Source organism: Sorex araneus, chromosome X (assembly GCF_027595985.1).
Source record: "Sorex araneus isolate mSorAra2 chromosome X, mSorAra2.pri, whole genome shotgun sequence".
Lineage (NCBI taxonomy): Eukaryota > Metazoa > Chordata > Mammalia > Eulipotyphla > Soricidae > Sorex > Sorex araneus.
In genome coordinates, this window is record NC_073313.1 from 313,098,595 (window position 1) to 313,126,273 (window position 27,679).

The 27,679-nt window shown below is 37.4% G+C and overlaps 1 pseudogene; it reads right to left on the bottom strand.

The window, feature by feature from the left end:
* LOC101539371 (ATP-binding cassette sub-family D member 3-like) overlaps window positions 1–22,362 on the bottom strand; it is a 71,059-nt pseudogene extending 48,697 nt beyond the window's left edge.
* Window positions 22,363–27,679: the final 5,317 nt, after the last annotated feature.

Genomic DNA, 27,679 nt, shown 5'->3' on the forward strand with positions numbered 1-27,679 from the left:
TCTCTCTGGCTCCTCATCTTCCAACTTGTAAGGATCACCTCATTCTTGCATTTAGTCTACTTTCACTCATGGATATGTGATACCACCTTGGTAGAAAGATATCCTCCACTGTTTTACTGACATTTTTAGAACACCTGATGTTTGCCTTTAATCACATAGTCAAATTATTTCCCAGATTCCAAAATACCTCAAAGTATTCTACTACTAACTGCTTTGTTCAGCACCATGGCATGTTTGACCAATCAGCTCAGAATTTGATTATTTGCTGTCTAAAACCCCCTTTGTCACTCCCTAAGAAAGGAAAGTGAGGAATGTCTTAAGTGCTCTAGAAGAAAATCAGTATTCCTTTCTGTCAGAAAGTAGGTTCAGAAGATGCATATTTGGTTATACCTAAAAGCAATTTGCATAGCCACTCTTGAAAGAAGAATGTTATAAAGAAAGTGAGGAAGAACAAGTCAGATCATCAGGACCTCTGACTGATCATTCCACAAAAGTTTGTTTTCACAAAACAAACAAATGAGATCAGATTGACCATCCACCAAACCACATTTGCATGAAGCTTAACCAAACAGACTGCAGAATCAGCTAAGGGCTGGGTATCTGTAGTATATATAAACACACGTCACTGTATAGAGGAGAAGATGGGCAGATAATTAAGAGATGACACAGAGACAGAGAAGGTAGTGAGCAGACATAGAGCAAAGATGAACAGAGCAGAGGGATGATGCAAAACAGATGGCAAGGAAAAGTCACTACTACAGATTACATTGAAGAACTAGCTCACAAAAATTATTTATATGAGCTATAAAATAAAAAGCTGTAACACTGAAGAAATCCGGTGTTGGCATGCTAATCTATGTGCTGTCGCAATAACTTAAAGTTAGAATCCACTGGCCTATTTGCATGATTACTATTCTTCTGAACACTTGAAGGGAACACCTTGCACATTTCTTGGCCTTTTTCTTTATGTAGTTTCTATTCTCTGGTAACCGTCCTTTCAATTCTATTCTTTAATTTTTTAAGTGGGCATCCTCTGATATACAGTATGTCCTTTAAACCCAGAGTCTGCAGAATTCTTCCTGTATTTTGTTTCTCATGGTGACCTTTCTGTTGTCAGTAAGCAGCAGTAATCCCTATATTTAATTCATCAGTTATCTATCTCTCAAAGGCATACTCACTTACTAAAAGGGATTATAGCTGATATAAAATGTCTAGAAAATCACTATTATACTTCTTGTCTTTATGTTGTTGTTGCTTCAGGCGTCTTCATAGAATTTATTTGAAATCCTAAATACTTCAGTTCAGGTCTGCAAGATTCTTAACTGAACAGGAAATAAATTCTAATTTTTGAGAATCTAGGTCATTCACACAGAAATAGACTCCATGGAGAAAAATCCTTTCCAAAAAAGGAAGAATAAATAATGTGTCTCAGGTATTTCCAACTAATTCATAACCCATGGGATTATATGTCTGCATTTTATAATGGTTGGTGCTGGAATAAAAGGGAAAGGAAAGCCAAAACCCTTGACATTGCATAGACAAAGTAGTTTTAGTCTCAGAGAAGAAAGCATAGATCATGGAGGTGGGGGAGGAGGGGGTTGCAGAGGTAGTTGGTGCTCCAAGATCACAGCAGAAACTTGAGAATGGAAAGAATGAGTGATTTTTTGAAAGGAAATTTTATTCAGGTAGAAGAGAGCAAACCAACTGAAAAGGCCCAAGTTAACACCAACCAGGTGATGACTCTAAACCAAAACTATCCAGACAGTTATTTGCTATTCTGTCAGTCACAAAGCAGCTGTCCCCAGGGACATCCCTGCTATGCTCTTCTCTCCCTAGAACCAGTCAAGTGGAAGCTTTCCTGAATTTTGGGTTTGAAAATTCAATCCTGGCTTTTGTCCTGAAGCAGGCAAAATTTGAAGCAGAAGACAGTGCCTGGTAGCCAAATTCAGAAGAAAATTTATTTGAAAGGATAGAAGGAAGGGAAAGGTATAAAGGTTCTTGTATTTTGAGAGGGGACAATTGAAAGTAGTCATGACATTGTTGTGACACTTAATCTTCAAATGCCTATAATTTCTTTCTTCAGAACCTCTTTCTTTATTTTTTCCTTGTTAGATTTATCACCCAGTGATGTTCAGGTGTTGCTCCTGGCTCTGTACTCAGGAATTACTCTTGGTAATGTTCAGTAGACCACTTGAGATTCCTGGGGTCAAGCCCAGTTCTGCCCTGTGCAAGGAAAGAGCCCTACGTGCTGTACTGTTGCTCTGGCCCCAGGACCACTCTTTTATAATCTAATCCTGCCTCATGCCCTGCCCCACTCCTATATCACTGATTTTTTATTCTCTACATCAAAGGAGAGAGTGCTGTATACTTCACTGTCATCCCATTGTTCATTGATTTGCGTGAGCAAATGTAATGTCTCCATTTGTCCTAGCCCTGAGATTTTAGCAGCCTCTCTTTACTCGTCCTTCTCAACAGTGCCGCATTGGAGACTCTTTCAGGGGAATGAGACACATCATTGTTAATGCTTTTGGCTTATTGAATATACCATGGGAAGCTTGCCAGGCTCTGCAGTGCTGTATACTTAAAAAATAAAATTAAGAAGAAAATGATCATAAATATTAAACAATTACTGCTTACTATAACCCATCTTCCTGTTATCTGCCCAAAGCCTGATGTCTGTATCATGGTTTCTGTAATGGGAATCTCACTTCAATACTAGGCCAATACACTCTTTAGCCAAAGCATCCTGTTGGCTATAAAGATTTATTCAGGGGATACCGGGGCTGTCCCAGCCGGGGATGGTGCTCGGCTCTGGCCGAGTTTCGGCCCGGGTGCCCATGCCTCTGCACAGCCGGTGGATGTGGAACAAGCGGGAACCAGAGACAGCTTTAGGATTTGGGGTTCCAGCAAGTGCTTGCAACCATGTATGGAGACTGTGAACTAAGCTTTTGCTACATGCTGTTCCAGGAAGGGAAATGATTCATTTTCCAACTTAAATTTCCGCGGACTTAATTACTATAATACAGAAATTGTAAACCACGCGGCCGCGGTAGCCGCGGTTTTATCTCTTCATTCTCATCAGTGGAAAACTTATTATCAAATATTTCCTTGTCAATAGAGCTGTATTCTTGGGGGATAAATTCCAACAAAAATAGTGAGTCTGTTTTGAAACTCCAACAATAGTGAGTTGTGTGTTGAAATCTGGAATGTAATCAAGGTAAAGAATAAAAGAAGTGAAATTATCACTCACGCATGGGGGGTTGGGGGGTGAGGGTGGGATGTATACTGTTTTTTTTGTTTTGTTTTTGTTTTGTTTTTGTTTTTATTGGTGGTGGAATATGGGCACTGGTGAAGGGATGGGTGTTTGAGCATTGTATAACTGAGATATAAGCCTGAGAACTTTGTAACTTTCCACTTGGTGATTCAATAAAATAAATTAAAAAAATATTTATTCAGTAGTGAACACTTTAATTATGCAACTTGGGTCAGAATGCCCCGACTCCACACCAGGCTGTTGTCACCGAGGCACCTCAGAGGAGGGCAGGTTGAATATCTTTCCCTGCTCCAAGCAGAACCCTGGCAGCCGAATATCTCCAGAACCCAACTGTTGCCATGCTCATGGCCAGCCTCCACAATCTTGTACAAGCCTCACCCAAGTGGGAACCAGCAGAAAAACCCAGGTATGTGAAACCCATGACTGAGATCTCCAAGCCCACCTGTATTGGAACTGGACCTCCTCCTCCAAGTTCCCCAGTTTTCCAGTAGCTTGGCAGTCACACTCACAAACTGCCCCCCTGCATCATGTAATCTCATCAGTGGCCAAGACGCAGAGACTATAAACCAAAGCTCCTGGAAGAGAGTGATGCAGAATTTCCTAGAGCTCAAGCTCTTATATTCTAGTCCATTTATGTCAAAAAGCAGCACACACTTGCTTGGTTTTAATATACTTGCTTATATTCTCTTATGTACAGGTTTAAATGGCTCCAGAATGAAATACAACAACCTTCACACACTTCCCTTTTATTGTGGTGGGAAGGTGCACAGTAGTGGGATTGGTGTTTGAATATTATCTGCAATGAACTATTGTGAACTACTTTATGAAAGTAAAATATATAAAAATTGTAATTATGCAACCCAAATTAGAAGCATTTCTGGGTAAACTGGTTATCTCTTAATGAGTCATTTTATATCCAAGCTGGGAAGCAAATCTGCTCACAGCCAAGTTGGTACTTTGATTTGATGCTGGAAAATTGAGTGGAAACAAAGAAAAAGCCATGTTGGCACCCAAGTCTCTGTTTTATTGCATCACATTATTGTACAAGATTATTTGGGGGTGGAGTTCATTTCCTTCTATGAAAGAGAAACATTTTTAACTGAATTGGAGTAAAATAAAGCTTTGCTTTCTTTTCTAGAGTCATCCCTAATTTTCTTATTTTAACTCAGGGATAAAATTATAATCTAAAACTCTTTTGAAAAAATAAAATAAAATGAAATAAATTACCTGCAAATAAACTATAAGTAGATTGACAGTCAGTTATCTAGTGAACTATAACTCAAATATCCAAAAACCTTATTTTCGTACTAAAAGTTTAAGTAGCTCCTAGTGTCTGAAGAATAGGGTCATAACATTTTCAGATTTAAGTGTTCATTAAACTTGGAGCGATAGCACAGCAGGTAAGGCATTTGCATTGCATGCGGCCGACCTGGTTCAATTCCTCCATCCTTCTCAGAGAGCCCAGCAAGCTACCGAGAGTATCCCACCTGCATAGCAAAGCCTGGCAAGCTAACCGTGGTGTATTCGATATGCCAAAAACAGTAACAAGTCTCACAATGGAGACGTTACTGGTGCCCTCTCCAGCAAATCGATGAGCAACAGGATGACAGTGACAGTGATGAACTTTATTGAAGTTTTCAGGGATATGTGGCACTTATATAAGGCAGAAGACAGCAGGAATGTGAACTAGGGTTTAGTTGCCATAGCTGATGAAAACAGCAGCACCCATGCAGCTCTAGGGCTAATTTGTCTTAGTGCTTTAGAATAGCCAAAAAAAAAACAAAAAACATGAGAAGTAACTGAGAGACAATATGTTAGAATAGGATAGGACAGATTGGAAAACAAAAAAGTAAGGGACTGGAGCAATAGTGTAGAGTGTAGGGAGCTAGCCTTGCACATGCCAACCCGGGTTCAATCCCCAACCCACCAGGAGTGACCAGTGAGTGCAGAGCCAGGAATAAGCCTAGAGAACTGCTGGGAGTGATGCCCAAACACAACAAGACAAAAGGACAAAAACGATAGAGTGAACTCAAACAACTGAAAAAAAATACAGAAAATGCAGCATTCTGCAGAGAATAAAACATGTCATCAGACACAATTATTATACAGTGATATTACATTATGTGAATACGGATTGTTTTTCATTCTATAAAATATGTATGAGTCTTGGGGATTGTTATGGAACTTTGGGAGGGTCTAATATGTATTATGTTTATTAAAATCTATGTATATTATGTTTGGAGGCAAAGTGATAGTACAGTGGGTAGGGCATTTGCTTTGCATGAGGCTAATCAGCATGGCATGTAGGACCCCAAGCACTGCCAAGTGTGATAGCTGAGTGCAGAGCAAGTAAAAACCCTAAGCATGATTGAGTGTGACACTAATACCAAAAAATAAATAAACTAAATCTATGTATATCATGTATAACTTATAATTAATTGTCAATAAACTAACACTTAGCTAGTGAATATTGAATTCTATAATCAGTTGGGCAGCAAAGAATTTAATTTTGAAGTTTATTTTCTTCTTTTTTTTATTCAAGTTGTCAACACAAAAATTTGAAAATTCTTAGTCCTAGCTATGTGTTTGTATTATTCAACAAATAACTAATTATGAGTGTGGAGTTAAAATAATACATCCTCATATGATATAAAATTAATAAAATGCAATTTAAGACAGTATCAACAACTGGTATATATTGAGAATTTACTGTATGTGCATTTATGTATATATGTATGTGTATATAGGCGTTTCTTGAATGTCTTTTTCAGTGCATAATTTGCTTTAATCACTGTACCCTTTTATATTTGATCCATTCTCTTTATTTAAATATTTTTCTGTCAAAATTGTGCCTGTTCAAGTTTAAAATTAGATTTCAGATATTCATTGAGAGATTTTTATTTTTCATTTAAAAGGTGTGTTCTTTTAGCATTGTTTAGGAGTTCTCTTAATTGACTGAAATGTTTTTAAAAATCTGATCCAGACTGTGTTGGACAATACCGTGCAATATAGAATATTTCTTCATGGTCTAAATTATAGTTATCAGTCTGTAGAATCAGCTCAGCTCAAGGTCAAGTTATATCAGATGATTAGGTTTCAGATCCTTAACTTCATGGATTTTTTGTGTCACAGACTTAATGGTGTGACAAAATAGAATTTTGTGTGGCCTTAGTGAACAGAACACTTCCTTGAAAACACACACACGCACACACACACACACAAACATGCGCCTTTGTGAGGGAAAGGTCTGGAGGATACTGAGAATACACTTGTTATTTTATTTATTTTCTTAACTATTGAGTCACCATGAGATACAGTTACAAAGATTTCATGAATGAGCTTCAGTCATACCATGATTGAAGACCCATACCTCCACCATTGCATATTTTCCACCACCAATGTCCCCAGTATCCCTCCTGCCACCCCCACTGCACTCCATTCCCTACTTCTATGGCAGACAATTTCCTTCTTACTCTCTCTCTACTTTTGGACCTTATGGCTTGCAATATAGAATACAGATACTTAGGGGCCATCATGTTTGGTCCTTTATCTACCTTCAGCACACAGATCCCATCCCGAGTGATCCCTCCAACCATCATTGACTTAGTGATCCCTTCTCTATACCAGCTACCTTCTCTCCCAGATCTTGAGGCAGGCTTCCAACCATGGAGTAATATTCCTGGCCCTTGTCTCTACTGTCCTTGGGTATTATATTTCACAAATGAATGGAGTCATTTTATGTCTGCTGCTATACCACTATGAACAAGCCCAATCTCATTTGATCCCACTTGTTATTTTAAACTTAAGCTGGCTGAAACTCAAGAAAGTCAATTAACTCTCAGTCTCACATCTGGTTTGTTGTGAAAACAGCAGGATAAGAACTTGTATTTTCTGTATTTCAAACTCCAAATTATTATGCCATACACAAAGAATGGAAGATATTCTTTTTTTGCTGTTTAAGAATAGTCAGTGTGTTAGAAAAAGGTAGACAGTGCCACTTTTCACTTAAAAACAAATTATAAAAGAATTTTTAAAATATCAACCAAGCCTCAATTTAAACCCATGTTTTCAAACAAGGGATATTTTTTCTCCTTGGTAACTTTGTCTTTCACCTTCATATAGCTGAAGACACTTTTTTTCTCTAGTGTACACGGAACATTTTTCATGACAGACTTGCGATAGAGCAAAACTCAAATATTCAGAAAGTTTCAAAAATAGACTTTTCTTTCAGGAAATAATGTTAAATAAATAGAAATTAGCCATCAAAAAATGGGAGAAAAAATTCAACTATGGAAACTGAAAATTGTTCTTGTGAATACAAAATTCCATAAAAACAACAAAGATTTTTTTTAAAAAATTAAGATTGATAAACTTTTGCTACATTCACAATGAGTAAAAAACTAAAATAAAGGGGTTGGAGCGATAGCACAGCGGGTAGGGCGTTTGCTTTGCATGCGGCCGACCCGGGTTCTAATCCCAGCATCCCATATGGTCCCCTGAGCACCGCCAGGGGTAATTCCTGAGTGAAGAGCCAGGAGTAACTCCTGTGCATCGCTGGGTGTGACCCAAAAACAAAGCAAAATAAATAAATAAATAAATAAATAAATAAATAAACTCCAAAAAAAAAAAAAGAAAAAAAAACTAAAAAAAAAAAAAGAGTTAATTAAAATAAATCAGAGAAAACCCCAGAACATCCAAATGGGAGAAATTATAAAACATCTCAATAATATAAAAATAACACAAGATTATTAAAAAAACTCTATGCCACTAAGTTGCAAAACCATAACATACTTGAGGAATATATAAACAGAAGAATCCAGTACCTCAAAGATGTTTACAGATACATGATTCCATTTGCAAATATAATGGAAACATACAAAGAAACACAAAGGACTGCTTCAAAATAAAAAGTTTTTGCATGTCAAAAGAAATTTGGACTAATACATTGAAAAACACCCTACTGAGTGAATAGAAGAAGATATTGGCATGCAGTACATCTTATCATAAAAGCCTAATATCAAGGATATATCAAAAACTCACAAAGTTCAGCAACAAAAACACCAATAACCCCATAAAAAATCTTGAGAAAGGAACATACAAAAAAAGCATATGTTTACAATCCACTGTTACTTATTATTAGGGAAATCCAAATAAAAAAACAATGGGGTAACATCTCAGACCAGAAAGAATGATGAATATCAAGAAGATGGGAAACAACCAGTGTTGGCAGCTATGTAGCAAGAAAATAACTCATTAACTACTGATAAATATTCTATTGGATTCAGACAATATTTAAAATAGTGTAGGGATTTCACACAGAACTAAGAGTGGAGTTACTATATGATCCAATTATTCCACTTTTTGATATCCATGCCCAAAACATAAAACTACATATTCAAAAAGAAACATATATGTTCATTGCCGTGTTTAGTACTATAGTCAAAATAGCAAACAACTCACATGTTCCATGACAGGCAAAAGGATGAAGATGGCATGGCATAGATACACAATGGGATGATACACCGCAGTCAGAGAAAGGATAAAATTATGAAGCACACTGCAATATGAACAGAACTGGAGCATATAATGTTCAGTGAAGTAAGTGAGTGCAAGAAGGAAAAATATCAAGTGTTCACTTATCTGTAGTAAACTCATTGTGGAAGAGAGAAGGAAACAGAAGGGAGAGAGGATGAGGAGGATACACTGGTGAGGGGTCTTGGACATTATAGTGGTTTTGAGATAATTATAGAAGTAAACACTAGTGTAAACAAAGGATTCAAATTATAATAAGTAAGTTTGATAAAGCATCAGTCTGAAATAATCAAACTGAGGAACTTAGTATGTAAACTAATAAGAAGGATCTGAGAGCAGATTACAGAATCTGGGGAATGAATCAGTGTGCTAAGGGATATGAAGCCATCGAAAAAGGAAAAACAAATAAATGTAAAAATAAGGAATTTATGGGAAAACTTTAAGAGGAATTATATTCAAATTACAGGAGATGCAGAAGAAAGTGTGGATGGGAAAGCAGAGTTGATAGAAACAATGATAGTCAGAGTTTTCCCATTCTGATCATCATCTTATACCCAAATCAGGAAACTTAAGGAGAGACACACAAAACAAACTCAGGGACAATACCCCTCTGGGAACTTTTCCCAGGTACCAGCACGGGGACATTCAGCTGTGTCTAGCTGCACTGATCCCAGCCCCTGAGATTCCAAGCACAGTGCAGCTCAGACGGTATCTTCTGAAGTTCAAGTGCAGTTCCCAGAGACTTTGCATGTGACCATGTACCCCAATTACTCCTGACAACTGCAAATCTACACTTCAATCCCTAAACCTATGGGGTCTACTCAGATATTAGCATAGCCGCACAAAACAAACAAAAACATTGAAATGTGGGAGCACAGGGCTAAAGCAACGGTACAGAGGAGTAAGGCTCTTGTCTTGTATTCAGCTGACCCTAGTTCCATCCCCAGCACCCCAAATGATGCCCTGAGCCCCACTAAGAGTGATCCATGAGCACAGAGTTAGGATTATGCTCTGAATACTGCCATGTAGGGTCAAAATTAAAACTAAAATTAAATTTGGGAGCTAATCACACCTGCATTGGGAACAACATTCCAGTATACACCTGCTGAAGAATAGCAGCCAACAGTACCATCTGGACAAAAACAGCCTGCTCTAGCCTAATCCTCATCAGTGGTGAACATAACATCTAAGAGCATGGGAAAACAAAAGACATGCCAACAGAAGATATCCAAAATTCAGAGGGAATGATCTGGGGGCCAAAAGAGGGTGATTTGGCCCCAGTTGATTAACGCTTTAGTTTACACTATTTTTCTTAGTTCAGAGATTGTTTTCAGACATTTTTACTGTGCTTGATTTTTAACATGTATCTTCTAGTGATGCCAGCTTTATCTTAGCACAGCCATCTCTGGCACATCCTAAACTGAAGAATCGGGATATGATTGGAACAATGTTTTCCCAACATAGTACTATTTCATCCTGAAATGTTCTCAAATAGAATACAGCTTTAATAGCAAGTTAGAGAGGTTCTGGAATCATCTTAAAAATTTGAGTAAATAATATTTTACTTTTATTGATGACCTTCTTTAATTACTAAAACTGAACGATAGAAGAACAAATCTGACAGATACAGTACCTCTTCCTACCCTCATGTTTCAAATGTATTTCATTTTAGCATCTTCGATTAGCTCTCAATAACCTTCTCTTAGGGACTTCAATTGCCTTTTTCCATCAAGCACTTATCACCTGCATTCTTTTCAGGGTGTTGCCTCTCCATGGGGCATCATCAAATACTAAAGCTCTTGGCTCTTGAAACTTTGCTTTGGTGTGCATGACAAATTCTAATCATTATCTCTTCTCCCTAATTCAATGGTGGCATATGCATCAGAAACTTTTATGAATTTAGACGGAGGAAATAAGAGATGTGGGTTTTTTTCCCTCACTGGAATTGAAATTTGTGCTTGTTTCATATTAGCTTTCTTTATTCACTCAACTTTTTATTAACTACTATTTTCTATCACGATGCACAACATGAGGGCAATAAAATTACACATTCTGTGTTTGAAGGGTCCATAATAGCAAGGATATAGGCAATGTCACTTCTGCATGATAATGGCAATAATAATAAAGGCCAGACAAAACAAAGGCATAAAATTCAGCCCGAAGTAAAAGGTTGTTTCTTTAATGCAGGTGGAAGAACATTACTCCTGAATATATTGTGATGAATACGAAAGAATCAGCTTAGTAGAGAGTTGAGAGGTTTATCTACACACCGAATCTAATGAGGCATGTGGAAGTTGAGCACATATGGGATCAGAGCTGGATATAAGTATACAATAGACTCCATCTGCTTTGAGTTTGTGGTGACAGAGTTAAAGGCAATATTACTAGAGACTAGTTGTGATTTTACTAAGAATGAGGCAGGAGAGGCTTGGGCTGAAATTTGCAGGAATACTGGGCACTGATTCCCACCCATCTCCCCTCACTTGAGCTAAACTTCTGACCTATGGTACTCCTTATAGCCCGTATGAATTCTGATAGAGGTTGTGAACTTGAAACAAACTATTATGCCATTCTGGCTATGACATGAGACAGCCTAGTACTCAAAAATATATTTATATAAGGACAATGTCTTTAATTAACTCCCATGAACAAGATTAGAAAAAGGATGCTTCTCTCTTCTCCAAAGTAAGAGTTCAAGTAATCCAAAACAGACTGACCTGAGGCCTTTATTTGGGAAACAAAACAAAATGCTCCTTAAAAAATACTGTATCACTGTATCACTGTCACCCCGTTGCTCATCAATTTGCTAGTAACATCTCCATTGTGAGACTTGTTGTACTATTTTTGGCATATCAAATATGCTGCGGGGAGCTTGCCAGGCTCTGGCAAGATACTCTCCATAGCTTGCCAGATTCTCCAAGTGGGGCGGAGGAATTGAACCTGGGTCGGCCACAAGCAAGGCAAATGCCCTATCTGCTGTGCTATTGCTCCAGCCCACCTAGCTCTAATTTGACTCAATCTAAAATAACACATATAATAAATATGTATTATTAATTCATTCCTTACTGTTTATATGCAAATGAATTGCTATGTACACACACATTAATTTATCACAGTAATACAAAGGCAGAAATAAAACAGTGCTTCATGTCAGTAATAGGTCTTTTGTGGAAGTCAGATTATAGTTCTACCAGGCATACTAGAATTTCTAATTAAAACCCAAAAGTAAAATCAGCCACATCTCTTGGAAAATGTGGATTTAGTATCAAATAATCAGGTTTTGGTTATAGTCTTTAAATAATGACCTTGTTTTTCTATATTTTCCTCAATAAAAATTCCTCTTCTATAAGATAATGAAAATTTATGATCTATCTCTCATCTCCCTTCAATATTTTCTAAAGGAATATCAACACCCCTGTCATGCATCCCAAGCCAAATGGCTCAAAAAGGTAAATACTCTAGTTACTGGACGTGTTAGTTACCACCAACAAAATGACCAGATGTACTACACAGACTACTTTAGAGATGGGAGCCCTCAAGTGGGGCTTTAGGTCTTGCAATTTCTCATGCCTAGTATTTATACTTCTATTTCTATCTTTAGTATCTGATTAAGGCTTCCTAGGTATCTTAGTAAAACTTTCTTTTCATGTTTGGAGTCCTTTACCTTGCATATTTGATTTAAATGTCCCCAAACAGACATTCCACTTGATTTTGACACAGGACCCCTTCACAGGCCCTCCTAAGAAGTTCTACCTGTGACTTGACTTGATGGCCCATTCTAAGCATCCCCCAACAGTTGCTGAAGCTTATTGCTAAGTGGGGATAATTTATAATAAATAAACAGAGACAGGGAAAAACAGACAGGGTAAAAATAGGAAAAGGGAGAAACTTTTTAGCCTGCGAATAAAGATAAATGGTATGTCATGAGCTCAGTACTGATGGCACAAATGGCCATGTGTTAGCCATATTAATGTCCTGCCTGCCTTTGTCTAGACGTTAATGATAGACCCTGAAGATAGAGATGTGCTGTGTCACCTCACATAATTAGAAAATCATATTAGAAAAGATGCCCTCCTGGTCTCACAGAATTTTTCATTCTCGGAAACTTCCTTTTATGCTATGGCAACTTTTTCAGTTACCTATAAAAACTGTCTATATTCCTCTATTTTCATTTTATTTCTTGCCCTAAATTTTCAATAGCCAGGACATGATAACACAAGTACAACAGACCATTAGTCATGTAGAAGATGATGGTCACAATGTGGTTCATTGGTTTAACGTACTGTGGAAATTAATAAAGATGGACCAATTGTTTTTTGATATCTTTGATATCTATTACCTATCTGTCTATATCATAGTACCCTAAAAATCAGGAAATCAAAAGTCAAAAGCAGTAGGTAAATAAGACATGAAGTATATTACAGAATTGCATATTTTACATATATTGCATGTATTACACATTGCATTTCATCCTTGCTTTTTTCTGTCATTGAGCCAACTGTGCAGCTTCAATGATCTCACATAAAGCATTCTATTTGCACATATTTAAGTGAAGTTAATTTTGGTACAAGATGATGAGAAGAACCCTATGGTCTGAAATGGAAATGTATGTACCTTTTGGTTAAAAAAAATTTTATTTTTTTTCCAGACTGAAAAAAAAATATCTACAACTATGATGCGGTTTTATGTAGAGTAGTAAAATAGCTTGCAGACACTTCAAAAACTGAGAAATAGGAAAATTCCATAATTAGAGAAATAGCTTATGTCAATCTAGTGTAGTGCTGGGTTATCAGCATGAGCATCCTACCTGCAAATGTGCCTTAGGTAAGTTAAGCTAATTACCAAAGGAGTTTTTCAGCCTCCTCCAGCCTCACATTTCTAATGCACATTCAGCTTCCTGCATTTCTTTTTGAAATATGCATCTTACCTGGTAAATTGGAAGGTGCGGCACAAGACTAAAACTACTGTATGAAACACAAGCTCATGGATTGGCCTATCCAAATAAAAAGTTTACAACACTGCTTCAGAAATTCCCAGAAGAAATGTGAAAAACATTTTTCATGCATGTGCTCAAACATATATGTTTATGTCTTTCTCATTAGAACTGTTATTTTATAGACTGTATTATTTTCATAATTTTAACGTTTCTTGATTTGGACAAGACACAAAACAAAACCTAGAAAAAAGAAATCAAAGTTACAATTCATTTAGCATAATCTCTATCTGTCACTAGAGACTCCTGACCTTCAAGGCAGAATTTCTGCCAAGTAAGCAACGAGGGACCAAGAAACCTTGTTAATTTGTTCCTGGTGTTCTGGTAGATAGTTGCTATTTTAATGATTTTAAAGGACTAAAATGTGTAACACTTGCAGCAATTCATATTTAATTATGCAAAAATATTTCAGCTGAATCTTAAATACAGATTCAACAATGTCTTTACTTCCTATTTTTTTAGACACTATGCCTATTTTCATCTGCCCAAACTTCTTCCCAATTCCCAAACACTCAGATCCTTTATCAAGTTAAAAATTAAGAATATAAATTGAAATCCTGTGCTATTTTTATTGATAATGGATGTGTGGGAGTCCAGGAATCAGCAAAGTATAACCACAACAGAATGTTGCTACTGCCTTCCCTCTTGGCCCAATTTAATTTCATAGGGGAGGTGCTAGAGGCGATCAGGACTGTTAAACAATATAACCAAAAATGCAACTAATGTCTTTTAAAAAATTAAAATTAAAAAAAAGCAGGAATGGGAAAAATGTATAAGTGTAAAACACTTGCTTTCCATTTGTCCAACCTGTTTTTGTTCCCTGACATGGTATTATTGTTCCCCAAGTTATCCTGAGCACATATCTAGGAGTAAGCCCTAGACAGTTTATTCTTAATTTTTCATTTGGAGACAGTATCATAGCAACCCCCCAATTTTTTTAAAAGGAATAAATTGTTAGCATTATATTTTTAAAAATACTAAATATAAAATAACACTATTAAAATACTTCATTCTCTAAGGGTGGCTGGTGTAGTGTGTGGGGAACTGCAGAGCAGAAAGGGCAAGGGAGTCATAAGGGATAAAATTTTATAGTCTCCTACTTGCTCTGACACCACTTGTTGATCAGTTTCTTAAGGGAGGGTCTCTTTTTTGGGAAGATGATATGTGTGTTGGACCCTGCAATTTGAAATATATGCAGGTATATTTGTGAACACTCTCTAGCTTTTCAACCTTATTTTAGTAAGATTTTTCACAATCACAAAATCACAATATCCAGTTAATCACCGATTTCTCGGGCGGGCTCAGTAACATCTCATTTCGTCCTTTCCCTGACATCTTAGAAGTCTATTTCGACTGGGCCCTCCTAAGGATGTTGCACTGGGGACTCTTCAGGGTCAGGGGAATGAGATCCAGCTTGTTACTGGATTTTGCATATGAATACACCATGGGGGGCTTGCAAGGCTGTCCCATGGGGGCAGGAAACTCTCAGAAGATTGCCAGTTTCTCCCAGAGGGAGAAGTAGGCTAAAGATATAGAGCTGCCCCTGTGGCCGCACGCTTCTGAGAGCTTGCTTTTAAGTCTCTGGATGTTGACCTCGATGGGATTACACACACCTGGGTTCCTCTGCCGGTACCTTCATGCATGAAGCATGTCCGAAAGTGTGGAGAAGGACCTTGGGCATGGCTGTAGCTAGGTTCCTGTGGTCTTCCGATGCTGGGCGCTCTGCTTGGGGTGGGGAGGGAAGCTGGAGCCCATCCCTTCCAAGGGGCCCAGGGAAGACAGCCAGGCATGCGGGCAAGAGACTCTCTGTATCACTCTCTTCTGAGAGCTTGCTTTTAAGTCTCTGGATGTTGACTGTTGATGGGATTTTTATGTGCATTAAAGAGGGGGGATAACAATGCATTGATTTTAAACAACTGGGAGAATTGCTATTAATAGGGATAGAAAAAATTATTTTCTGGTGTTTATTTATTTATTGTGGGGACAAAGAAGGGGTTGAGTGGGTTCAGCATGTGCTGAGTGATTCTTAGGACTTATTTCTAGCTGTATGTTCACGGGTCACTTCTGGTAATACTTGGGAGACATACATGGTGCCCAGAATAAAATGGGATTGGTTATGTAAAAGGTAAGTGCCTTTAACCCTCTACTCTTTCCCTGGTCCATCTCAATATTTCCTTATTCATTAATTTCTCACTGTTTTCCCATCATTTCAAGTCTGGGTAATTCCCTTAGATGTCTTCTCTTTGCTATAAACATTAATTCCCGGCGCATATGCTGCCCGAGCCCATGTGTTGCTCAAGCACATGTGTCACCCGCATCTCCCTTCTTGAGATGTGTACTTTTATGCTTCCATACTTTTGTGTCTAAAGCTCAGTTATGTGTAGGGGCTTCCTCCACCCTTGGAGAAGCCCAAGTTCTCTCTTGAGCGTGTTATTTTCACTATTCTCTCTCTCACTGATCTCTTCCTCCTTCCCTCAAAAGCCTCTAAATAAAATCTATTTACTTAAAAAAAAAAACCAAACATTAATTCCCTTGGTGATCCACTCTAGTCTCTTGATTTAAAATTGTGATGGCTGTCCCCAGTTAAGTCCTCAGCACTGCTTAAGTTTCCCTGAGCACCATCAGGAATGATTTTGGAGCACAGAGCCAGGAGTAATCCCTGAGTACAGCTGGATATGATGTGCAATCCTACTCCAGATACAATTGCATTCATTTGTTTTTAGTAACATTTGATTGATATAATTTTAAATATAAAAATTGCTAGAAATAAATAAGAGATGCCCATAAACTCTTATTTATTGTTTAAATTTTTCCTACCTGTGACTCATTTTTGGACATATATCTATTCAAAGTGTACATATATAAATATGTATTTTTAATAAATGTTTTTGGAAGCACCATGCCACTTTACTCCTAAGCAGTTCAATGTGTATATAAAATTTTATGTGTCATTTCTGACACAATCTAAATATAAGTTGAACACTGACACATTTAAGAGTATTATAAACATTTTTAACCCCTTCCATTGCTCTTGACTATTCATAAAATGTCTTAATAGTTATTTTTCCATTCAAAATGAAATTTTCTACTTTTTCAGTTTTTTAACATGTTCATTGAATCACTGTGAGATACTATATTACAAAAATGTTCATGGTTGGATTTCAGTTATATAGAATTCCAACACCCATCCATCCACCAGTGCACAATTCTTAGCACCAGTGTCCCCAGGTTCCATCTCATCATCCCCCCCAACCCACCCAAAGAAATGAACGGAAACTTTCTCAAAGAACAAATTGGAATGGCCGAAAGGTACATGAAAAAATTCTCTTCATCATTAATAACCAGGGAGATGCAGATCAAAACAACAATGAGATATCATCTCACACCACAGAGACTGTCACACATCCGAATGTGCAAAAGCAAACGGTGTTGGTTCAGAAGTGAGGAGAAAGGGACTCTCCTTCACTGCTGGTGGGAATGCCAACTGGTCCAGCCTTTTTGGAAAACAATATGGACATTTCTCAAAAAACTAGAACTTGAGCTCCCATTTGACTCAGAAATACCACTTTTGGGAATATATCTGGGGGCTCAAAAACACACAGCAGAAATTTTCTACTTTAAAAACAGGTTTATACACTACAATTAGTTGTCACAGAGAGAAATATCAACATCAGATTTCTATCATAGGCATTATATGCATATATATAATGTACATTTAGGATTGAAATTGGAAGACATAATCTGAGAAACTAAATCTATAATACAGAAGAGAGCCTCAACAAATATTGTATCTTTCACATTGACATTCTTTAATTTCTTAAATCTTACATTTTCTTTCTTTTGCACTTATTTTATTTGGGTTTTCTTTGCAATTTAAAATTAATTAATTTAACTAATTAAAATTAATTAATTAACTAATTAATTAATTGGGTGGGTCACACCTGGTGATGTCCAGGTATTACTCATGGCTCTGCACTCAGGAATTACTCCTGGTAGTGCTCGGGGGAACATATGGGATGCCGGATATCAAACCCAGGTCAGCTTCATGCTTGCAAGGCAAATGCCCTATCCACTATACTATCACTTCAGCCCCAGGGTTCTCTTTGTGTTTAAGAAAATTTACCTACTACACTACCATTATGTACAATGAAGTTTTAGTAAATAATTTGAGCACTATAACTCATTATACCTTTTTCTTGTACTACCTGTAACTTAGTTGAATATTTGAAGTATGACCTTTAAGACTATAGTTACATTGCCATCATACAATGTATTTAGAATAATATTTCATTCTACATTTCTTCATGAAAATTTGTTTTCAAATTATTTGCATTAATATTGGATGATGACTTTTGACTACAGACAGATCTTTAGGAATACTTAAAACTTGTTACATTCATTACTTTATGATCAGAAATATCTATGACGATGTAAAAAAGATACTCAACAATTTTTTATTATTTTTCTCCTCTTTCCTTGGTTTATGAATCTTTTTCTAATACAAACACTAATAGACACTTACTTAACAGTGTTATACTATGAGATCTGCATATATGAATAAAAGATGCATTCTTCAATTTAGCCTCATTCAGTATTTTATAGTATTAAACTCCTATCTCTTAATTCAAATTAAAACCATTAATCCTATTAATTTGTATTGAAAGGACATGTTACAGGGGCTGGACTTATAGCACAGCAGGTAGGGCGTTTGCCTTGCACACAGTTTACCCGGATTAGATTGCCAACATCCCATATGGTTCCCCTAGCACTGCCAGGAGTAATTACTGACGGCATGAGCCAGAAGTAACCCCTGTGCATCGCTGGGTGTGACCAAAAGCAAAAAAAAAAAGAGTACATGTTACAGTTTTATTAATACAAAGAGGTTTTGAGTACTAACATTGATTTATACAATATAAGCACTCAGCGTGCATTACATTTTTTAAAAAGATTATTGATTGCAATTCCGTGGCTTACAATACAATCAACAATGGTTTCTCATACATATAATAGCATCGCATCACATACCCATCACTAATGTACCCATCTTCCTCTAACAAGGACCCTGTTACTTGCTCCTCACAAAAATTGTGTAGATATTTAGGCAGAGAAAAAGGACAGGGTTCAACACAATTCCCAGAATAAGACAACATAGTTAAGTTTCATTTATTTTACAAATCTGTCACTGTCACTGTCATCCTGTTTCTCATTGATTTGCATGAGAGGGTACCAGTAGTGTCTCCATTGTGAGACTTGTTGTTTCTGTTTTTCGTATATTAAATATGCCACACTATGGGTAGCTTGCCAGGCCCTGCCTTGGGCGCAGGCAAGATACTCTTGGTAGCTTGCTGGGCTCTCCTAGAGGGATGGAGGAATCAAACCTGGGTCAGCTGCATATAAGGCAAACGCCCTACCTGCTGTGCTATCACTCCAGTCTATTTAACAAATATTTTAATATTTATAAATGTATATGCATTTATCAAAAGAACTTTATATACATTTTGAGTATATATCTATATCAAAGATACATATATATTTTGTATACCTTTTATGCATACAAATATATACGTATCTTTGTATTTTGTCATAGAACAATTATACAAGAGCAGTGCTGTGGGTTTCTGTGTTTGTCCACAAATCCTAGGTTAATCAACATTTCAGAATTGAACATATTGAGTAATTAAGATGTTCAGACTCAGAGTTAACAAAATTGAGAAGAGAGGAGAACACCCCAGCTGGGGATAACTGAGCATAGCACTGAGTCAAACTGTGGCCCTTTTTTGATAGGAGTTTTATAGGAACATTGTTTCTTTGTGCTTGGGTTGCTAGGAAGTATGAGAGGATTCCCATTTGCTCCCCACAGTTAAGTGAGGGTCTTTTATGTTAATTCAATAAATCAAACAATGTTGTATCCCCAGTTAGGCTGCCATTTCTCTCAGAAGTGTTTGGTTATTTAGGATTGCTTTGACTTTGCCCTGGCACAACCTATTATTATCTCTCAGTCTCCTGTAAACCAGGAGTACTGGGGTACACTTTCCTAAAAAACGGCCTTGAGAAAATATAAGCTCCCTTGGTTTAAGAGAGCCTAAGAAATCCGAGGTACCTTTAGAATAAAGGACAGGGACAGGTGAAACAGAACCACTCTCATCAGTAGGAAAAGGGAACTTTGACCTCCTCTTACAGTACACCTGGTGATGTTTTTATCATCACAATATATTTGGCAGGGGCGGGGGGGGGTTATATACCAGCTGTGCTCAGGGATTATTCCTGGCTATGTGCTCAAATATTACTCCTGGCATTATTCAGGGCACCATAGATGGTGTTAGGGGTTTAACCTGGGTTGGCCACATGCAAGGCAAGTGCCCTACTCCCTGTATTAACCATCTTGCCCAGCACCATGTATTATTTTTTTTATCACACATTTTTCAGTAACTGTGCAAACAGGCTTGCATTTTTTGTTAAAAATCCTAGAGTCATATTTATTTCAGTATTTACTGTATTTTTTAATTTTAGAAAGAGAATACCACATATAATAAAATTCCCAGGCATTTCAGGAAAGACATTTTGTATTCAACCATCCTGATATTTGTGCAGTGTAACAAATGGGTATTTACAGTGACTGGAATGAAGACTATAAAATCCTCACATCAACACCAAGCCAGTTTTCTATAAAAAAAAGATTTTACTGTTCTTTTATGTTCATTCTCCTCTGATGGAAACAGTTTACTTTAAAATTTTTCTGTAAAAAAAAACACTGCAATGGACATTCTTGAAAGTGCATGTTTGATATAAGCAGAAAATCATATCATTATGGTGAATGATATGGTGAATAATGATATAAATTTCAGAAGTAGAATTGATATGTGATTACAGGGTCAATTGACATGTGGTTTTACATTTTATTAAGTATTGTAAATTTTTTTCAAAGAAGTTGAAAAAAAATATTTTTACTGGCAGTACTTAATAATGTTTAAGGTAACTTCAGGTCAATTCTTAAAAGCAGCTGCTGGTAGTATTCAAGGGACCATGTGGTATCAGGGATTGTACCCTGGCCTCTTGCATGCAAAGCATCCATTCCAAGCTTTTGAACTATCGTTCCAGACCCTAAATTCAGTAAAATCTGTGCATTTGGATGCTTGCATTGTCAGTCTTCCTCTGCTTAGCAGGGATATGGTTTGTAAGTTCGAGGTAAATTATGACATCAAGTATTAAAAATTACCTACTTATCATGGGTAAATTGTCTTGGACCCTAGTTTTAGATGAAAAATGGTGACTTGGGCAAGTGTAGCTATGAACAAGGAAACTAATTAAAGTGTTAACATAAAAATACAAGCTGTAGGATTTCCAGGTGCTTTGAGTTTAGATGCTTCCAGACAGATTCCAAGTTCAGTGAGCCCAATTCTGCCATCTGATAGTTTTGTTATAACATTTAGTTTTCCTAAACACAGACATTATCAATACAGGTTTGGGAGGATATAGAATGCAGCCGGTGCATAGGTTCGCTAACAATTTCATTTCTTTTTTCAGAAGTTAGAACTATATATCCACTTACAGACATTTTCCGACTTGCCCACCCGTGGCTTATGGTAAGTGCTAGGCTTTTCTTCACACCAACGCTAGACCTTCGGTCTTAAAGAGTCAATGTGTTTGGGGCCCCAGCATGAAATCGAATCCTTAATGTAGTCAAGATACCAGCACATTATATTGCTTGGAAGTAACTCAGCAATACTAGAAGTGCATGAGCACTTGAATATGTGACCGTTTAAGCATCTGTAGGTAAAGAGTTCTTTCGTTCCCTCTCCTATAAGTGAGTGCTCTACAATTGTGGGACAAGCAATGAGTTAACTAGAGATGCTGCCAGAGGTATTGTCAGGTCTGCTACCCACTGGGACGAACCTTCAGTACCCAAAGAGTTCAGAGCTGTAAACCTCTAAGGGTGGACAGAGAGGGGCAGCGAAGCACAAAGAAACAATGAGCAAAGCTGCAACTCTGAGAAACTGTAAAGAGAACCTGAGGCAGAGATCCTGGGAGAGCAGGTTAAATGCTGCAGTAGAGAAAGGAGGGCAGCAACAGAGAGATAGAGCAGCAAACTCTAAAGACCCTTGCTGTGAGAGAGAAGCTGAGACAAACTGCTGAGACAAACCCTGAGAGCAGTGGGGACCCCTGGGGGCCCTAGGATCCCCCGGGCTCCTGAAAAAGAAGAGTCATAAAACAGCTCATGGATGTAGGAAAGATCAAATAGATCAATAAGATCTATAGACGGCAGAAGGGCATCTACAATCAAGCCAAAAAATTGTATGTGGCCCAAATGTTGCTATATTATGCACCACCCACCTTGTTGATCTCCTCTGGCTGCTTCGATTCCTGGACCCAGGCTCCTTGGAAGGAACAGTTGTTCTAAAAGTCGAAGAGAAGGCAGAATCCATTGCTTCCCCACTGGGTCCTGCTCCTCGTTATAGTTCTTATGCAGAGGCAGGGGCTGCTTACAGCATTCATGCTCCACGCTGCACAAAGTAAGGATTTGGAAATGCACACTTATTCCAGCAACAGTGCAGATCTGAAGCATGCGGTGCCCACTGGCTGTCAGGGTAAGTAAACCTCAATACTTGGGAAGAAATGTTCCCCATGTGTGGACCAGACTTCCTGTACATGAGATATGTCGGTGATACACTGTAGATTTTGAACACATGGACTACCACTGGCATGGCCTGTTGCTCTGCTTTAGCAAAACTGCCCTGTAGTTTCTGATCTCACAAATCCTTCCTAGTATCATCTTGGGAGGACTGAGTCAAAATATTGACTCCTGACTATGGACAGATATACTCAGAAAGTTTGAGTTGTGGTTGCCATTACACTTTTTTTAAAAAAAAATTTATTAGTTAATCACTGTGAGGTACAGTTACAGATTTACAAACGTTCATGCTTGCATTTCAGTTAATGCAGTGGTCGAGTGCCCATCCCTCCACCAGTGCCCATTTTCCACGGCCAATGGTCCCAGCATTCTTCCCACCACTCCCACCCTGTCCCCTCCACCCCACCCCACTCTGCCTCTGTGGCAGGGCATTCCCTTTTGCTCTCTCTATACTTTTGGGAATTATGGCTTGCAGTAGAGGTATTAAGTGGCCATCATGTTCAGACTAGAGTCTACTTTCAGTACGAATCTCCCATCCCAAATGGGCCCTCCCAGCACCCTTTACTTGGTGGTTTCTTCTCTATCTGAGCTGCCTTTTTCCGCAGCATGCAAGGCCGGCTTCTAAGCTGTGGAGTAATCCTCCTGGTACTTATCTCTGCTGTTCTTGGGTGTTAGTCTCCCATTCTGTTACTTTATATTTCATTTAAAATGGATTGAATGCAGGAATAAAAATGCTGAGGGACCTGGTATAGGTAATTTTGGATTTAAACAACTGGGTACTATATTTTTAATTAATTATTGAATCACCATGAGGTATGCAGTTACAAAGTTGTTCACAGTTGTTCATGATCAGGTTTCAGTCATACACTGTTCCAACACTCATCCCTTCACTAGTGTAGATTTCCTACCATCAATGTTCCCAGTTTCTCTCCCCACATCTTCCACCCCATCCCCCATTCCCGCCGAAGTCTGCCTCTGCCTCTACTCTATGAGAAGCACCTTCTCTCTCTCTCTCTCTCTCTCTCTCTCTCTCTCTCTCCTGGCCTTTATGGTTTTCAATACAGATACTGAGAGGTTATAATGTTTCTTCCTTTTACCTACTTTCGGGACACAGTTCTTATTCAGAGTGATCATTTCCAACTATCTGTGACATAATGGTAGCTGAATACTATTTCCTGGACATCTTTGCTTAGTTCTTCCTTAGATTCAGGCCTCTCACAGACATTATTTATTTAAATATGCTCTCTAGTTTCTTTTGTCTCATCACCTTCTATCACTTTTATGACTCTGATTTTTACCTAACTAGTGGAGTCTGAGATTTTTGTAGTTTTTCTTTCTTTTCCCAAAACTTTTTTCTCTCATTCATTTGAGTCATTGCTATGCTTTCATCTTCAATATCTTCAGTTCTTTTCTTTGTGAAATTGAGTCTCTTACTAAGTCTTCCATGATAGACTGTATTTCATTCATGGAACTCTTCTTAATCAAACACATCTATTAAGATTTTTCAAAATATCTCTCCAAAATATCTCTTTTGAAGAATTCCATGTATTCGTGTAACTTTCTCTTTCTTTTTCTTTTCTTTTGTATCTTGAACTTGAATCTTTTTGCTTGAGATTCTCTGTCTTTATTATTATTATTGTTTTGTGCAGGTTTCTTTTGGTCTATTTGTATTTAAATTTACATGTTTACTCTTCATTCTCTGTTTTCTCTATTAGTTATATGTTCTTACTTCTGCCTGGAGAATTTCTTTGAGGACTCCTGCTTATGTTTTGTAACTATTGCCTAAATATTTTATGCTTATGCATGTTGAATATTTTGCCTGTGACACTGACTTTGATGTGCAAATCCTCTTTTAAGGAGTTTCAGATTGAACCAGGGCCTACCACATGTGAGGCATGCACTTTAACACTCAGAGTTATCCCTGGCCTTCTGTCTTTTGTTATGGCTATGAAGGTGCAGTTGAAGGCAGTTAGGTGATTGAAAAACAAATTAGTCTATATTTTAAATATTTTATAGTGTTACAAGTGAGGGTATGGGAGTTAAAGAGCCCAGAAGGAGAACTTTCTGTTGCCTGTCTACCACAGCTACCTTTTAGATCCTCCATTCCTGCCAAAGGTCTGCTGAGCAGTTTCTAACTCTGGACTGGAGCTTGATGATTGTATCTTTCTCTTCCCCACCACCTGTTTGGGTGGTGGGGAATTAAAAAAGGAGATACTCAACTGATCTAGTACTAGCCTGAAACATTAGGGGTTTTGTCCCACATAAATAAAAAACAAGCTATTACAATTTGTGGACTACACGATGATATACTTAGAAATTCCTAAAGATTCTACAAAAAAGCTCCTAGAAAAAATGTTTGTATAGTAAAGTGGTAGGCTGAAAAATCAATACCCTAAAGTCCATGGCTTTCCTATATACAAATAATGAAAGAGAATAAAGAGATTTTTTAAAAAATCCCATTCACAATAGTAAAAATCAAGTACATCAGAATCAACTTAAATAAAGATGTGAAGGACCTATTCAAAGAAAATTACAAAACACTACTTCAAGGAATAAAAGACGACACTAGAAAATGGAGACACATCCTCTGCTCATGGATAGGGAGAATTAACATTATCAAAATGGCAATAGTCCCCAAAGCACTATACAGATTTAATGCGGTCCCTATCAGGATATCCATGACATTCTTCAAAGAAATAGACAAAACACTTCTCAAATTCATATGTAACAATAGATGTCCATGAATATCTAAAAAGCAATCCTTGGGAAAAAGAAGATGGGTGACATCACCTTCCTCAACTTCAAACTGTACTACAAAACAGTAGTTATTAAAACAGCATGGTATTGGGCTTGAAACAGATCTGCAGACCAAAGAAACAAAGTTGAATATTCTCTCACAGACTCTCAAATATATTATCACTTAATCTTTGACAAAGGAGCAAGAAATGTGAAGTAAAACAAAGAAATCTTCTACAAGTGGTGCTGGGAAAACTGGATAGTTACCTGCAAAAAAAAGACCTCTGTCTAATGCCAGGCACAAAAGTTAAAACAAAGTGGACTGAAGATCTCAATATTAGACCTGAATCCAAAAGGCACATGGAGGAAAATGTAGGCAGAACACTCTATGACATAGAAGCTTAAAGCATCTTTAAAGATGAAATACCACTGACCTAGCAAGTGGAAACAAACATAAACAAATGGGACTACATTAAACTTAGAAGTTTCTGTACCTCAAAGGTAACAATGACCAAAATACAGAGAGAGCCCACAGAATGGGGAAAAATGTTTACCCAATGCCTATCTAAAAAGGGATTAATATCCAGGCTGGAGGGATTGTTCGAGATGGGAGGTGTGTGCCGAAAGTAGATAAAGGACCAAACGTGATAGCCTCTCAGTATCTGTGTTGCAAACCATAATGCCCCAAAGTAGAGAGAGAATATGGGAGAAATTATCTTTCATAGAGACAGGGGTAGGGTTAGGGTGGGAGTGGGGAATACTGGGGATATTGGTGGGAGAAACTGTGAACTGGTGGAGGGATGGGTATTCAATCATTGTATGACTGAAACTCAAGCAAGAAAGCTTTGTAAGTGTATCTCACAGTGATTTTTTTTAAAAAAGAGTAAATAGGCTTTTGAATATAATGCTGTTCAAAATATATGTTATCTAGTATTTTATCACTTCCCTCCTATTTAATTTTTATTTTAATTGAAACACCTTGACTAATAAAGTAATTTATAGTTGAATTTTAGGCAAACTATGATCCAGTACCATTCCCACCACCAGTGTCAAATTCTTTTTACCAGTGTCCCCGAGTTCCCTTCCACTCACTTCTCCACTCTTCCTCTTTGACAAGGCACATTTTTAAGTTTGGTTGCTGTGGTTTGGATCTTCAAATTTCAGTATTGTTGACTCTGTGTAGGGAGATAGAATTGTACCATTGCTCTACACCACCAATATAACCAAGGCCCTTGCCTCTTACCCATTTTTTAACCTCCTGCCCACTTCTTCCAGCTACCTCCCTTGATTTCTTCCCCTCTGTCCTTACTATAAACTGGGTCAAGGATGATCACTTCCCTTTTAATGACTCCTAACTAGCACACATGAATATAATCACCAAGTAAGTAGCTGTTATTAATATATTTTAAATATTACCTTTATCTACAGCGTATTCCTCCGCCACTCTCGGAGAGCCTGGCAAGCTACGAGAGTATCTTGCCTGGATGGCAGAGCCTGACAAGCTAACCGTGGTGTATTGGATATGCCAAAAACAGTAACAACAAGTCTACAATGGAGATGTTACTTGTACCTGCTTGATCAAATCAATGAGCAACAAGATGACAGTGACAGTAACCTTTATCTATAAATCATAGTCAAAAAGTAAGTCATCAAAATATGCTCAATATGTCTATAAATATACAAATATTTTTTTCCACTCCATATCTCTTTTTCTTGCTTTTCATGGAATTAAAAATGTTATAGCAGAATTCTACCAGCAGTCACTATGAAGTTCTACTGTTTCATTTTTATTTTTCCTGGAGGCTTAGAGTCACTGAGTGCTCACTTTTAATTAAAGGGGTTTCAGAAAACCTGTGTCTCCATTTTGCTTCCTTTCAGCTATACAAATCACGCATTAGCATAAGTCATTTCAAATCTTTGTGAGAGCACCCTGTCTTACTAAATGCTTATTCATCAGAGCTTAGTTATGCATAGAATCACCTAACTTCTTATTTCTTATTCCTTTTCTATCAATGGCATAGCAAGGTTAGGATGAGTAAGCAATTCATTCAAGCACACATCCAAGCATATGTATCCTGAATTCTTCTGTTAAGAAATTAACCTAGAATAGTTAAGCATTCACTTCCTGTATAAATATGTTATAGCTATTAGGGATGGGAAATGTTGGAGAAAATACTTTATACCATCTTTAAAAGACTCATACCACTTGCTTATTTTTTTTTCAGATTCTCAGCCACATAAGTATGTGAATACACCTGATGAAAAAAGCAACTTATTTTCATCTATGTTTTCTAACATGAAGTGCTGTTAAAAATGGATAAACTTTTGTGACCACTACTTAGCATATTTTTCAAATCAATAAATAGCCAGTAAAGACAATTATGCTTTCAATAATATTTATTGTTTTAAAGAGGCACAAACTTCTGAAGAAATCCAAAGATAACAGATCAATTTTCATGAGTGTCCACCCATTGAAGCCAAATTTAAAATCATGAATAATTTGAGAATTTATTAG